At 41.3% G+C, this 12,451-nt stretch overlaps 1 long non-coding RNA gene across 1 annotated transcript; it reads left to right on the top strand.

The window, feature by feature from the left end:
* The first annotated feature begins 1,878 nt into the window (after positions 1 to 1,878).
* On the top strand, positions 1,879 to 9,761 carry LOC116571678. The gene is made up of 2 exons (XR_004277945.1): positions 1,879 to 2,272; positions 7,991 to 9,761. It is a non-coding gene; the product is annotated as an uncharacterized LOC116571678 (long non-coding RNA).
* The last annotated feature ends 2,690 nt before the right edge of the window (positions 9,762 to 12,451 follow it).

Here is a 12,451-nt window from a genome sequence, read left to right as displayed (position 1 = left end):
TGGGCGGCTCTCTCTTTAGCCTGACTGCTCTCAGATCTCTAAAAAAGAGTGTACTTTTCGCTTTAATCAACTTTCCCACTTCTGTTACTCATCCGCTTTGCTGCATGTCTGTCCTTGAATTCCTTCTCATGACAAGACCAAGAACCTTTGGCCACTCTTTTGGGTCTGGCTGGGTCAAGGCCCCAGTCGCCAGGGTCTCCCCAGTTAACCTGGCAACATCTTGGGGAGACCACGAAGGGATAAGGTAATAGTAGTTGGAATGACCTCTTCATCCGTGAGTTTCCCCCCAACTCTCTCCTTCCTTGTGCTGGAGAGTTGCTCACTCACGTCCCCTCTGTTCTACTCTCTCTTCCCGATCTACCTGGGAAAAGGCCTGAAAAGGAAACAAAAATCACTGGTTCAGCAGATTAAATGCAATCTCAGTGCAGGGGAGACTCTGTCTCCCAAGAAAACTCGTGTTGACTGACAGGAACGATGGGCAGGGGTTCCTCTTTCTTCTGTCTGGGCTTTTATCTGCCTCTAGCCTTGCTGGTGGCTCCTCACCTCTTTGCTTCCACCTCCTTTTCCTCCTGTTTCTGCACCAGCTTGGCTGGGGCTGACAGAACCTGGTCCTGCACCATCCTCCCTGCCTCTGACGCCATTGGCTCCTGCTCCTCCTCTCCTCATTGTCAAGGAGAGAAGAGCACCCCAAGCTGTTGGGCCACCTTCTTTTGAGGTCCACACTGGAGGATCTCCCAACTCAATGTGAAGGGGCCCAAGGGTTCCTTTGGACTTGAACCACCCCTTCAAATTTTCCCACAGGTGCCTCAAGTAACATTGATGGTGGGGAACACATTGATTGACTTTCAGTGGGTGCAAAGGCAATATATTCTGTATTAAAGCTAATTCTAGTTTGTTAGTTTAAGATAGACATGTCTTCAGAGTTACCTTTTACCTTGGTTTACTAAAGGTCAAATAAGTTCATGCTATCTTTGCTGCAATTTGTCAACAAAAGGTGCCTTCAAATGATGGTGAATTTTGTCTGTCTTTTAAGAGTTTTTATGGGTCATTGTTAGGAATGAGCAGGTTAAGTAAATAAAAAGTTCTATAGGTAAAACTTTTAAACAACTTTCAAAATTTTTGGTAGCCTGAAACTTGGAAGTTTTGTCAAGTCAAATGATAAACTGGATTGAATTCATTAACTATCTAAGTCTTCCAAATAAGAGAAAGATTAGTGATACAGGTTTGCACTTTTGGCTTCTTATTGTGGAGAAACTGAGGTGGTACTTGAGTCTGTTAGTAAACAGGCTTTATGCTTCACTGAAAGACTGTACTATGGGAAATGATATGTTTTTAGAAATTATGAAATGTATTAATAAATTTACCAATCAAAACTATTCTGGTGTAACAGACAGTTCAAAAATTTTTTTTTTCTGGGCACCTGGGTGGCTCAGTGGGTTAAGCCTCTGTCTTCAGCTCTGGTCATGATCCCAGGGTCCTGGGATCGAGCCCCACATTGCTCTCTCTACTCAGCAGCGAGCCTGCTTCTCCCCTCTCACTCTGCCTGCCTCTCTGCCTACTTGTGATCTCTCTCTGTCAAATAAATAAATAAATAAAAATTAAAAAAAAATTTTTTTTTCCTTAAAAATTTTAGTCATTTGACAGAGAGAGACAATGAGATAGGGGACACAAGCAGGCGGTAATGGGAGAGAGAAAAGCAGGCTTCCCACCAAGCAGAACTCGATCCCAGGACCCTGGGATCAGGTCCTGAGCCAAAGACAGACGCTTAACGACTGAGCCACCCGGGCATCCCAGTTCACAATTGTTTACTGATGTAAAGAACAAAGGCAAAAGGAAATGTAAAATTAGACTTCCTTCTTAACTTCCTCTTAACTTGCATGCCACTGACGAATACTGGAGACAACGGAGTATGACAGTCTTCCAGGAACTCCCAACTGTCTTGTGTTAATGCTTTGCTTGATGATAGCTAGGCCTTCAGGATTCTGTAAGTCTTCTTTAACATGTGAAAAACCTTTCAGGATCTTCCCATTGTCTTTACCTCCCCCATCTCCGAAGTATCTAATCAGTTGCTGCTCACAATCCCAGTGCAGCCCTTTCTACTCACAGGTCCTGTCCCGGAGCTATAACAAAAAACACCTGTTTGCACCAAAAACGTCTCGGGAATTCTTTCTTGGCTGTTGGCTCTGAACCTCAACATTTCCACATCATTTTGGCATCACAGCGTGAGGCCTGAGAGTTCTCATCTGGACTTCGAAGCCTTGGTGCAAATTTGGTGAGTAATTCCTCTTCTCTTCCTTTATTTTCATTCCAGGGGCTTTTCCAGGAGTATGGTCTCACTGAAACACTTCATGTCAATTGCTCAGACTGCAGTCCACTAGCCTCTGGCTACTCTATGGGGGAGGAACAGAGGCCTTTTGGCTGGAAGTTAGTACCATGGCTGGAATGGTAATAGGCCCAGAGACTTGATGCCCTCTCTTTTTTCCTGTCCTTATGCAAAGTTGTCTGTTTGGGGCATGGAACAACCACCTAAGTCACCGGGACGACAGCTGGTCCTAGGACACCTGTGTGAGGTTTCCTCCGAGTTGGTCTAATGTGATCCTCTCCACACTCCTAGTCTAGCCACTTCTGGCCACAAAAACTCCACCTGGTGCCAGCCAAAACCAGTACCCGAATGAATTAAAATCCACCCGGGGATTGTAAGGGCCTGTTTAGCCAGAGTGATTCCTTCGATTCCATCCGGTTAAACAGTGATTTTGTTGTTTATGCAGTAAAACTTAAACTGACCCTGCCCCCCCACCCCCTCAGGGATCTTACTTAAAAGCAAGTCCCGGAAACCAGTCCCAGATAACAAAGCCCAAATACAAGGGTGGGTCAGGCCAGGTGGAGGCATTCAGTCAGTGGGGGCGCATACTGTCTCCCTAGCTACCAAGGAGTATGGGCCCTGCCCTTTGGGCACCTTTTGGGCACCAATTCTAGCCAAGGTGATAGGCTAGGTCAAATATCTACTATAGGGTAGATTGTAATTCAATTGGTCACTTAAGTGTGAGCTAGCAGGACTATGCAGCTTTCTCTGTGTGTTACAATTTCATTGGCCACCTGTGCGTGGCCAGGCCCAAAGCCACATGGCCTTTGCCCTTAAAAGCTAGTCTGTAAGGCAGGGAAGGGTCACCTCTTTGTAAGAGACAGCCCTGGCCGGTCAGTTTGATTCTCGATGTTTGGCGCGAAATAAGGCTTTGCTTGACCTTCGCTTTGTATCAGTCTCAAGTTCCTTTGGTCACGGACCCATTATTGGAGGACCTAATAGGGATCACTTCCTAGAGAAGTTGGCTATAAGAACTGCATATATTGGAATGTTGCTTAAACCATTATGGATTTCTGTCTTTCCTGTTTTCCATCAATGTGCCCTACTGACTGCTTAAATTACAAAATTGGGTAGTTTTCCCTTGTGAAACTTAGCTGATGGTTTTAGTAGGTTAAAAATGGAGCGTTCTTCATGGCCTTCGGGGCACAGCCTTCCCAGAAAGGCAAGGCAAGACATGACACAATATCTCAGTACATTCACCAGCACCCATTTGTAGCTTAGGATGCAATGGGGAAGGGTGGTGGTGGGGACCGCTGGCATCCCTCCTGCAGGGCCTTTACAGTGGGACAGTGGTCAATAGTGATTTCGTCTGAGGGACTCCTCCGGTCCCTTTTGATGCCTGGAACTTCTGACATATGCTGTGTGCGATGCCACCTGGGAGTCTAGGGAGGATTTTTGGTAAAGCACTGTCTCTCTACTTCAGTTCCCAAGGACTCTTCCTTGGAATGCCTTTTAACTCACTGGAAACAATTCAGATTTTAATATTTGAGAAAGGACTGATCTCCTGTATAGGTTAGATCTCTTCTGCAGGAAACTGGTCCATTTGCCCAGGTTGCTAATCTCCCTCTTGACATACTGGGTGATAAATTATCTAAATAGGCCTCCTCCAAGTAAATCCAGGTCCCCCGAGAACCCCTTTCTCTGCTCTCTTGGCTTTTATCCACCTCCAGCCTTCCTGGAGGCATCTCGCCTTTTCTGCCTTCCCCTCCCTTTCCTCCTGGTTCTGCTCCACCTTGGGAGCAGCCTACAGAACTGGCTCCTTTACCATCTGGATGCCTCCAGCATCACAGACTCCTCTTCCTCTCCTCACTGTCAAGGAGTCCAGAGTGCCCCACTGTGCTTACACCAGGCACTTGAGATTTCCCCAGCAGTATCCCGGGCAAAAATTGACAATGGGGAAACACACGGACTGACTTTCACAGTGAATTCGGGTGGACCATAATTCAGTATTTAAACTAATTGAAGTTTGTTGGTTTAATTAAAATAGACATGTCTTTAGAGTTATCAGCCTTAAATTTGAAACTTCGATTCCACCAGGGATTCCTGAAGGTCAAAGTATCTCGTGTTATCACTTTTGCACTCTGTTAGCAAAAAGATGACTTAAAACGATGCTGGATTTTGTATGTCTCAAAGTTTTCATGGGTAATTGTTGAGACAGCTTTCAAAGTCTTTGGTAACCTGAAACTTCAAAGTTTTGCTCAGATGATCAATTGGTATTCAAATTGTTGGACATCTAGGTCGTTCCCAAATAGGATAAAGTGCTGCAGCATTGATTACTGAACATAGGTTTGCACTTTCGGTTTCTTATTGCAGAAACTAAGAATATTTGGGTCTGTTGAAAACATGCTTTGTGCTTATAGATTCATAAGTTTGCCATCTAAGAAGTCTGGTTTAATGGTTCACAATTGGCTACTACTTAGTTTTCACTAGAGACTAGGGTTTCTAAGAGTTAAAATTCTGCTACATGTAATTAAGACTGATGGAAATAAAGGAAGCAACTCTGAATGAAAAAGTTGTAGGTTTATGAAGGGAAACCTTTGGACAGGAATTTTATATGTGATCAGGATTAAGGCTGAAATGAATGGATTTTAAAAGTACCCCAGTATAAGATTGAAATTCTGCTTTTCTCTCTGCTAAATTTTTTTTTTCTTAAATTGTTGGTCTGCCCTTAATAAGAAAATATGAACAAAGTTTTTTTATTCTTTTTTGTCTGCCCAGAAAACCAAAGTTTATATGCTTTGTCTTTATCAGGTCTTTGATTACTTAAATCTCACTATTTAAGGAGTTAAATTTTGCTAATAAACCTACATATTTGCCTTTGGAATCTCTTATTACCACCTTGGTTAAATAAATAATTAAGTATTAAATTTTGTAATTATCTGAAATCCTATTTAGGCATGTGCTTTATAATTTTCTGAGGTTTTTAAGCAAATTTTTCCAGCTTTACATTGTAAATGTAAATACAATTTGACCAGTTAGGCTTGTTTATTTGGTATGTTAAGTTACTCTAGAAGACCTGTCAAACGAATAATAGTGAAACTTAGGTTGTATTGCTTGGGTAAATGCTATAACTGTTCAAATATATACATACAGATATATACAAAATTCCTGAAATTTTAATATGTTTTGGCAATAAGGTTTTCGCTTAATGCTAATGACCAAATTTCCTTGCCAGCTACATTGCAACCTTTCATCAGATCTTTAACCATGCCCATTTTCGAGTCTTTTGTCTTTTATATTTATTCTCTTCCAAAACATGTTTCATCTTCAATGAGATTCATGAATAGGGCTTTTTGACAAATACAGGTTTTTTGATATCTTTAAAATCATAAAACTAAAATTGGTAAAAATTTCCAGAACTAACTAAAAGTTGCATTCAAACTAAAGAATTAGTAACTTAGGACTAAAAATAAATTAAGGAAGAGGACCATGGTCTTTGTGACTCTTGTTTGAAACATTGCTGGTTCTCTAATGTTTGCTCTTCCAGATTAAGGGTATTTTAAGATATCTCATGACTGACAGAAATGTGATAAAATATTCATTTGTGAACAAATTGAAGACTTTATCTTTTCTTTAAAGATTTTACTTATTTGACAGACAGAGATCACAAGTAGGCAGAGAGGCACACAGAGGGTGGTGGGGCAGCAGGCTCCTCGCTGAGCAGAGTCCGATGTGGGGCTCGATCCCAGGACCCCGGGGTCATGACCCGAGCTGAAGGCAGAGGCTTTAACCCACTGAGCCACACAGGTGCCCCTACCTTTTCTCTTTACCTGAACCCTGTGAAATTCAGAAACTCTCATTGAGTGTACGGTCTTTCATAGCAATCATAGTTATTGGCACAAGTTCAATAAGACTCTGTTCTACTTGTAACAGGACACCATTGTAAGTATGGGTATTTTACCAAGGATTTGACTGGAATGTCATATTTGAGAGACATGCATAGACTCAGATATGACCACGCAGCTTCAAGGAACTAAGGTTGAGGGGCACCTGGGTGGCTTAGTCATTGAGCATCTGCCTTCAGCTTGGGTCCTGATTGCAGGACCCTAGGATAGAGCCCCCATGTTGGGCTCCCTGCTCCGCGGGAAGCCTGCTTCTACCTCTCCCACCCCCCCCCTGCTTGTGTTCCCTCTCTTGCTGTCTCTCTGTCAAATAAATATTTTTTTTTTTTAAAGTAACCAAGGCTGACTTTATGAAACATGAAGCCAATAAAGCCCCTTAGAAATATCAGCCTGGTAACTTGCTTATAGAGTTCCTGGCAGCCTTACCAGGTAAGTGAAGAATGTCACTTCCTGGCATGTGCAGGAACCTCAAGCTATTTTAGGAACCTTGAGGAGAGGAATTCACCCAAATCTACAGGTATTGCAGGCATGTCTGATGGCAAACACTTGGCTTGGCTTCTGGCCTAAAGAAGCCACTAAAAGTTCAATCAAGATTCCTTAAAAAAAGTTCTAGCAAAGCTACCCTGGGGCAAATAATACATTATATGTTAATTTAAAAAAAAAGTTTCTAGCAAAGCAAATTTTAAAAGATCTGTATGATCAATCACTGTTCTTGGTGAGCTTATGTAAATAATTAGGCCTAGTTTGTTAAGATTGGACTTGTTTTGCAACTGAATTAGTTTTGATTTGGCTATCTCTGGAAATGAAGGTAATTAGAGAGAAATAACATTTCTTTTTTTTTTTTTTTAAAGATTTTTATTTATTTATTTGAAAGAGAGAAAACATGAGCAGCGAGGAAGGGCAAAGGGAGAGGGAGAAGCAAGCTCCCCACTGAGCAGGGAGCACAATGTGGGATGCAATCCCAGGACCCTGGGATCATGATTTGAAAGAGAGAAAACATGAGCAGCGAGGAAGGGCAAAGGGAGAGGGAGAAGCAAGCTCCCCACTGAGCAGGGAGCACAATGTGGGATGCAATCCCAGGACCCTGGGATCATGATGCTTAGCCAACTAAGGCACCCAGGCACCCTGAGAAATTATGTTTCAAAAACACATTTTTGTAGAATGAAATTTTAACTAGGCTAGATCCTGAGTTCTTCTGGTTTCCTCAAATATCTGGCTATGGCTCTCTAAGGTTTCCAATCTTCTTCCACTTTCTTGACTTAAAGTCATTAGAAACTAAAACTGCCCTTTTCCCTAAAATCTTAAAAACTGATGCTGGACAACTTGAGATAAACTTCAGAGAAATAGCACATGTATAGACAATCTTTTTGCTTCTTATTCTGTGAGGATAATAACGAGACCTTTGGGCATTCCATACAACTGGAAAATGAGATGTATTCCCCCAACAACTGTATATGAAAAGCCTTTTCTCACTGTAGACCTATCAATAGATAAAGACTGTAGTGCTTTATTAAATTATTCACTCGAGGCTGGTGTGATTCATGAGTTACTTAACAAGTATACTGATCATGTGCTCCCAACATCTGATAACTATAAATGTCCACCCCATGTAAGTGCTGGAGACATGGTTTATTTAAACGACTGGAAGTCAAATACAGCAGGATACTTAAGTCCAAAATGCAAAGGTCCATATTGGGTCATATTATGTACTCCTAACTGCAGTAAAATTAGAGGGGCACTCTTTTGGGCTCATATATCTAGAATAAAACCTGTAACTCCTTCACAGGAAACCCATGAGCAAATTAATGTGCGTTCTGATTCCTGTGAACCTGTAGAAGATCTCAAACTCCTCTTCAAACGACAATGAAGGTTGTATATTTTCTTTTTGTTTTCTCTTCATCTATCTTAGCTTGTAATTCCTTTCCACAATGGGCACAACATTACGCTAAACTACAAAATCGAACAACTTGTGGAGTTCTGTCAAGTACATCTAGGTTACCCTGGTGGGTTTCCCCTATACAAGGCACCGATTGGCACTCTCTGTATAATTACATTTCAGAAATAATACATAATGATATCCTGTTTCGTGACCAGTCTATCACTAATCAGAATGTTTTTTCCTGGCCCATGGTCAATAGGACATGCCATTTACCAGGACATAACCGGACCTTTTCATATCCTCAAACTATTAAAATATTAACTGAATTTACAAACCCACAAATTGATGCCCACCAACGAGTGCCTAAATTACAAACCCCTACTTATCGCTATACTGAGGATGGCATGTATCAGATTTGGGATGCATATTTATGGCTCACAGCCACCACTGCACAGCTCATTCAAAAGGCAATTTTATGCTGGGAACAAAGAAATCATACATATGATACCTGGGAAAATAGCACACGCCATTTAGGATGGCTATCATTAGAAGTATGTTCTCAAAACATTGTACTCCAGGCTACTGACTGGTTTGCTACTGACTGGAGAAGGCGACCTGGAATCAGATGGCTAGCTCCAAACGGAACCCACTGGTTATGTGGGACTAATCTATGGCCTTGGCTTCCTCCAGGATGGATAGGTCGTTGTACCTTAGGTTTTGCCTGGATTCACGGTTGCATTCCCTCAACTATCAGTACTCCAGCCAATCTTCCCAATTTAAAATAAAGATGGACATGATCTATTTTTCATTGGTATGATCGTTTGGGATCCATTTTTCCTCCACACCTGTAGCATTAGAAAGTAATTTGGCATAAGGAGGTCCCTAATAAATACCCAAATTAGCACTTTAGATGATCTCTCTTTTCTTCAGTGATGGGTTAAGCTCCTGGACTGGATAAAGATTTTGGTCAACTATCAAAGGTCTTTTATTCAGGCTTCTCTTTCTCATAATAATAACAACTTTATTTTATTATCTTTTCCAATGTCTCCCTGCCTGGTGCTGAGACTCCTTCATTGCCAAAGCTTCAAGCCAACAAATGGTCCTTCTTACTCAAGGAGATTAATATATGTTGCCCACCTTGGATTGCCTGACTCTGCCTTTGGTAACTCTTTCTCTCTCTATATATAGATATTTATCCCCAACTGACCAATGTTCACCCATAAGTAGGGACATCTCTACACCCCTATTCAGCAGGAAGAAGTTACAGAAGCTGAGACCTTCTGCCCTCAACAGCCTTAAAGATTTAAGGGTCAGAACTGTTCAGTGGGGAATGATGTAGAGAACAAAGGCAAAAGGAAATGTAGATAAAATTCGATTTCCTTCTAACCTGCAGCCCACTGACAAATATTTGAGATTGGCAGAGTAGGACATTCCTCCAGGAACTCCCAACTGTTTTAATGTTACTACCTTGCCAGGAGGAAAAGCAACCTTAACATACAGCAGCTAGGCCTCCAGGATCCTGTACGTTTTCTCAGCTTTTTGGAAACTTCCCATTGTCCTTACCTCTCCCATCTACAAAGTATATAATCAGTTGCTCCTCACAATCCCAGTGCAGCCCTTTCTGCCCACACGCCCTGTCTTGGTGCTATAATAAAAAAACACCTGTTTGCACCAAAAACGTCTCAAGAAGTCTTTCTTGGCTATTGGCTCTGAACCATTTCCACATCAGTTACTACTTAATTTTCACTGGAGACTAAAGTTTCTTAAGTTAAAATCCTGCTACATTGTAATTAAGACTGATGGAAATGATAAGGAAAGAAAGTCTGTATGTAGCAAAGTAGGAAATGTTAAGGAGGGTATAAGAAATGGTAATAGATTTCATTGAGGGGGGAAATAAAGTAACTGGGCCCTAAAACCAGACTGGCTGTTTAGAGAGAAAAGGCTTAGGACAAAAATCTGAAAAAGAGAGTTGCATATAAGGTTTGTGAAGGGAAATCTTTGGAAAAAATTTTATATGTGGTCAGGAGTAAAACTGAAAGAGGTGGATTTTAAAAGTATACTGGTGTAAGATTGAAATTCTGCTTTTCTGTTGAAAAGACAGCTTTTTTGGGGGGGGATTATTGGTCTGCATTTGATAAGAAATTGTAAACAAACAAACAAACAACAACAAAAAAGAAATTGTAAACAAAGTTTTTTCTTATCTGCCCAGAAAACCAAAGATTCCATGTTTTGTCTTTATCAGGTCTTTGATTACTTAAGAAAGTTAAAATTTCTCAATATTGAAGGAGCTAAGTTTTGTGAACAACTGTAAAACCTTCTGTAGAATCTCTTACTGCCAGCACGCTTAATTAAATATTGAGTTTTTTAATACCAATCTGTGATCCTATATAGGCATGTGCTTTGAAACTTTCCAAGATTTGAATTCTAAATGAAGTCTTTTCAACTAACTAGGCTTGTTTATTTTGTATGTTAAGTTACTTGGGAAGCATTGCCCAACAAATGATGATAAATCTGAGGTTACGTTGTTTGGATAATGCTATAATTGTTCTAGAACCTACATGAAATTTCTAGTTTTAAATATCTTCTGGTATAAGGTCATCATTTGACATTCAAATTATTAAAATGCTATGTGTCACAGAAATAAGTGGATTTCCTTGTTAATTGCATTATCACAAACTTTCATCAGATCTTTAACCATGTCCAAATTTTAGTATTTTATCATTTATGGTTATCATTCTGATGCTCTTCCAGAATGAGTTTTGTCTTCAAGGAGATTTATGAAAAGGGCTTTTCATATCCTTAAGATCATAAAATTAAAGTGGATAAGAATTTCCAGAACTAATGGGAAAGCTGCATTGAAGCATAATAAGAATTAGTAACATGGGACTGAATGAATTGAGGAAGATTATCATTTTTTTTATGACTCTTGTTTGGAATATTATTTGTTCTCTAATATTTGCTTTTCTAGATTTAAGGACATTTTTTTCTCTTAAGATATCTATAACTACAAAACTATGATAACGTATTCCGTTGGGAACCAAATTGAAACATTTAACTTTTCTCCTTACCTGAACCCTTTGAAATTCAGAAACTCTCAGTGGGTGTTCTTTCTTTCATAGTAATATAATCATTTGCATAAGTTCAATGGAACTCTGTTCTCCTTATGACAGGACACCATTGGAAACACTGGTTACATTACCAAAGCTTTAACTAGCATGTCATATTTGAGAGAGACAGGCACAGATTCATGACCAGACAGCCTTAAGAAACTCAGATTGACTTTATGGAGCCAATAGAGCCTTTTGGAAATACCACCTGCTTACAGAGTTCTGAGCAGCCTTATCTGGTGAATAAAGAAGGTCACTTCCTGGCAGGTGCAGGAACTTCAGGATATTTTGAAGACCTTGAGAAGAGGGAAATTCACCCAAATATATAGGTATTTCAGGCAAAGTCTGATGGCAAGTATTTAGTTTGGCTCTGGCCTCAAGAGGCTATTAAAAGGTCAACCTAGAGATTCCTTATAAAAAGTTCTAGGAAAAAACACAAAACAAAACAAGCAAACAGGAGAGAGTCCAAGATGGCAGAGGAGTAAGAGACCTTAATTTCTTCTGGTCCAATGAATTCAGCTAGATAGCTATCAAATGGTTCGGAACACTTACAAACTCAAAAGGAGATCTAAGAAAAGAAGAGCAGCAACTCTATGAACAGAAAAGCAACCACTTCCTGGAACATAAGACACGTGGAGAAGTTAATCCGAGGCGATACACGGTAAGATAGGGCCGGGGGGGAGGGGGAGGAGCCTCTGTCAGGCGGCTACTGGCAAGTGATGGAACAGTGGATCACAAAATTGGAACTTTTAGAAGTCTGCTCCACTAAGGGACATCCTTCTGGTGGCTAAGCAGGGTTGGACCCTTGCTGGGACAGTGTGGTCTCAGGACCCTCAGGGTCACAGGAACACCTGGGGTATCTGAGTGTGGCAAAGAACCCAGGTATCAGAGCAGGGAAGCTGCTGCAAAGATGGAGCCTAGCAGTGGGCTCTCAGCTCAGGGTTGCCATAAACCGTGATCTGCGGCACAGTCAGGCCATTGCTCTTAAAGCAGGGCCCAGTGCTCACTTCGGCAGCACATATATTAAAGCAGGGCCCAAAAAGCAGCAGAACCGGGGAGACTCCCCTTCCTCCCTCAAGAAGAGTAGCCTGGGAACATGCAACAGGAATTGCTGGTTTTGGAGACTCCAAACGGGGCTGTGTGCTAGAGATAGAAACGCTCAGTCACAGGCTGGGTGTGTAAAGAGTGCAGCCGGAGACCAGGGAGGCAGGGCGGATTGACTGCTTTTCTCTGAGGGTGCACTGAGGAGTGGAGCCCGGAG

The sequence above is a fragment of the Mustela erminea genome, chromosome 13 (assembly GCF_009829155.1).
Source record: "Mustela erminea isolate mMusErm1 chromosome 13, mMusErm1.Pri, whole genome shotgun sequence".
NCBI classification, from domain to species: Eukaryota; Metazoa; Chordata; class Mammalia; order Carnivora; family Mustelidae; genus Mustela; species Mustela erminea.
Note: the sequence above shows the minus strand (reverse complement) of the source record. Positions and strands in the feature narration are given on the sequence as shown.